The sequence below is a fragment of the Ammodytes marinus genome (assembly GCF_949987685.1).
Source record: "Ammodytes marinus genome assembly, chromosome: 23".
NCBI classification, from domain to species: Eukaryota; Metazoa; Chordata; class Actinopteri; order Uranoscopiformes; family Ammodytidae; genus Ammodytes; species Ammodytes marinus.
Genome location: NC_137227.1, coordinates 16,647,862 through 16,651,978, shown reverse-complemented (window position 1 = coordinate 16,651,978; position 4,117 = coordinate 16,647,862). Strand labels below are relative to the sequence as shown.

Here is a 4,117-nt window from a genome sequence, read left to right as displayed (position 1 = left end):
CTCTCCTGTTGCCCTAAAACTCTTCTGTACTTTAGTATGTAGTGTAGTAAAAAGAAAGAGTATGTGATTTGGAACGCAGGGATAGTGTTTACCGGCAATCCTAGTCTGGTGATGCTTCACACCAAATGACGGCAACACATCTGACGTTGGCGAATCCAGTTTCGTCTGAACAAAGTTTAATTTCCTATTTACTAAGTGACAGTACTTAAAATATATCACATCCTTTTTCTATGTTGCTATGCTCCAAGCTTTCTTCTTACTTCTTATGGTCCCTCCCAAACCAAGTGATGAAATCTATTCTTTTCTGTTGTCGGGCATGTGTCACAGAAGGGAATAGCTGGCTTACAAGTCCATGCCAAAAAAAATGACATGTTTTTCATTTGTTTTCATTGCTTCAAGTTGCACCAGTTTATATGCTGATCCCCCCTCCTCACCACACACACACACACACAAACACACACACACACACACACACACACACACACACACACACACACACACACACACACACACACACCGAAAACATTGTTTGACTCAGCGCCTGCAAACAATCGACCACAAACATTCCCCTGGCGGCAACCGACACCGCGGACAAAAACACAGAAAGGAAGCGATTGACTGTGTGTGTGTGTGTGTGTGTGTGTGTGTGTGTGTGTGTGTGTGTGTGTGTGTGTGTGTGTGTGTGTGTGGGTGTGTGTGTGTGTGTGTGTGTGTTTGTGTGTACAAAGCCGAGAGAGGAAGCTTATTTCTGCTGCGCGGCCCACTTTCCTTTTCCTCCATCCGAGAAGCCGGATCGATTTGTATTAGAGACCAGAGCAGAACCACCAGGCTCTCAAAACAGCTGAGTCAAGGTGGGTTACACACACACACACACGCACGCACGCACGCACGCACGCACACGCACACACACACACACACACACACACACACACACACACACACACACACACACACACTTGGGATTGTACAGGGGTTTTTGAGCAGCTTGTAAAAAGTGGAAACTGCCAGAATGACTGGAAGGCCTCACAGGAAACAGACTGACAGCTGTCACTCAAGTGTCAAACACTCTGAAGTGAGTGTTTGTCATTTGTAATGTGTTTGTAGTTTGCGGCATTTGATTATACTAGCCAATAAAAAAAATGTCCGTGCCTAACGTTTATACTTAATTTAAGCAAAAATAGAAAATAAATTGAGGAATTTAACTTTTTATTTCTCCTTTAATTAATTATATATTGAGTCTGGAATATACAAGATTACTATATACAATCGCTTTTGTTAAACTGTCAGAAGATATATCAGGTGAGGGAGATAGTCAGCCCCTACACCCCCTACCCTGCCAGACACATCCATTCATAAAAGACCCACCCCTTCCCCAGCCAACACACACACACACACACACACACACACACACACACACACACACACACACACACACACACACACACACACACGCACACGCACACGCACACACACATACACACACACACACGCACACACACACACCCACACACACACCCACTAAATCAAGTACTTGGCTGTGGAGGAACGAAAAGTACAGTAGACACGTGAAGGGCGACAGTGGCATTAACCCCAATCCAATTAGGCCAATCAATGGTGTGTTAAATGCCCTCTCTTCAGCCTGGGAAATTTAACAATTTACCACTTTAACAGTCAAGTTCAAGACCAAGTCCAGTCAAGTCGACAAAGCATTTCACTCTTCATGTAGCCTGTTACTTTACAGCACATTTGACCGGCTATTAAAAATCGTCAACAACAAGTTCACAACAGGCCCGTATTCTTTAGGCTTTTTGTTTTGTTTTTAAATGTCTCAACTATTTCGGATAACAGGAAGTTGTTCTTCCGGTGTCCCTCCTCCCGAATGTCCACTTTATCCACAAACAGATGTGTTTTTTTACTCTCTTATTATAGTCGAGAAGGGGTCGTGAACACACCATTTCTTCAACTTTTCTCAGCCCCTCGTGTGCATTTGACGGCAACAAATACAACCAAGAAATCCCGGAAAACTAAATTTAACAGGACGGCTGTGAAGTAGGCGAGTCTGCCAGTGAGTGCCATGTAACGGTATGCGAGGAGAGAATTTATCCGTGTGCATGAACGGAAGAAGCTGGGCAGACCAAGTCCCAGCACTAGAATAAACTACACCCATAAAAGTCTTTGAACTAAACATCAAATGAGTACGCACATTTGAAATCAACGCAAATAAAAAAATTAAGTTAAACATGATGTAGGCTTGCTTTACTCACCCAATGAGTCAGCTGCAGACACAGGGAGCGAAAGAGGCAGCGAGAGAGAGAGAGAGAGATGCGGGCTGTTAATCTCCTCCGGATCTCACGGATAAGAAGACGGATATAACAGCTGTTTGGGAATTCAATTTCAGCCTGGAAGAGAGGACAGACAAAAAAAAAAAAAGTCCACTTGTCCAGTTCACTTTTATCGGTTCCGATTCGTTCAGAGATGGGCGTTAATCTGTCTCCTATGGGCGTTGATAGGGAGATAAACTCGGCCGTGAAGGCGACACGGGTGAGACGAGCTGTCAGTAGCGAGTGGATCTATAGAATAGGATAAGGTTAAAGGATGGTCGTGATTCCGCTTCTCCGTCCGTCCGCTACTGCTGCTGCTCTGTCACCGGCTGGCTGTAACGTGGAAACGCCTTTTCCTCTCTCTCTCTCTCTCTCTCTCTCTCTCTCTCTCTCTCTCTCTCTCTCTCTCTCTCCCTCTCTCTCTCTCCCTCTCTCTCTCTCTCGGTCACGGTTAAGCACGCTGTCTGACTCGTCCTTAGATCGTCTATTGCAGACAGTAGGCTCACTCCCTCAATAAACCCCCCGATGAACTAATGCAGTCTAAAATAAATGATCTTTTTTAATTTTTTTTATTCAATCGGCTTTATTGGCAAGACAATATATATGTGTTGCCAAAGCACAACAACAACAACAACAACAAACAATAACGTATCAGTAAAAGAAAATCCATGTAAGAAGAGGTTGGCTACAGCTGTAATAACTTAGGGCTATTCTGGTGGCATCTAGTGGTGAAAGCTAGTTACTAAAGATGGCATCATCCACCACTGCCTCAAGTCTTTCCACAATATCAAGTGATGTTTTTAGTTATTTATTCTATAGTACTTCTTCTTATTGGTCTTCCAACAGGTGCATATTGGGGTATATTTACATGACGGATGTTAATACGTGGAGTAAGTTTCATGAGCGTCAGACTTTCCTTGTGGGAGATAGCAACCCTAGCCCAACCCTAATTCTACAGAAAATGAATGGAATTCAATGCAAATGGCCCAAAACAAAAATGGCCAGATGCAAATAAGTGGAGTAAGTTTCCTGGCGCTCATGAAACTTACTCCACTTATTAACATCAGTCAAGCAAATAAACCCACCAAAGAATTTGATTCTCAGATAAAGAGAAGTCAATTTCGAGAGGGGGGGCTTTTCACATATAAAAAACATATATTATAAAAAACAACAGTGTAACCTATGTTGGTGCGTTTAAAGAGCAGAGTGAGATCTCCCTCTGACCATCTCCCTTCTGATTCCCCTTTTTCTCTCACAGACACACACAGACACACAGACACACAGACACACACACACACACACACATTTTTCAAAGCTGATGTCACCGCGCTATCCGGTCCCGCAAATCCCTCCTCCTGTGTCTTTTTTTTTCTCCATCACCACACGATCCAACGCACGCACACACACACACACACACACACACACACACACACACACACACACACACACACACACACACACACACACACACACACACACACACACACACACACACACACACACACACACACACACACACACACACACACACCACCCTCCAACCCCAAACTCCATTTGTTTAAAAAGTGTCAGTGCGCCAAGCGGAGCCGGGCTGCCATGGTGCTGAAGTGGAACCATCCATCAGTGCCTCTCTCCTCTGTCCTCCTGAAACAAAAGCTTTGCCCTCTGTGTGTGTGTGTGTGTGTGTGTGTGTGTGTGTGTGTGTGTGTGTGTGTGTGTGTGTGTGTGTGTGTGTGTGTGCGTGTGTGTGTGTGTGTGTGTGTGTGTGTGTGTCTGTAGGACAAACACAGGACTGT

The 4,117-nt window shown here is 44.4% G+C and overlaps 1 protein-coding gene across 1 annotated transcript in view; it reads right to left on the bottom strand.

Annotated features, from left to right (window-relative positions):
* The window catches only part of pea15 (proliferation and apoptosis adaptor protein 15), a 43,564-nt gene extending 40,961 nt beyond the window's left edge, over positions 1–2,603 (bottom strand). The window contains exon 1 of the mRNA XM_080052184.1: positions 2,265–2,603. The gene's annotated coding sequence lies outside the window, so the exon portion shown is untranslated. The remainder of the gene's footprint in view (positions 1–2,264) is intronic.
* Between the last annotated feature and the right edge of the window lie 1,514 nt (positions 2,604–4,117).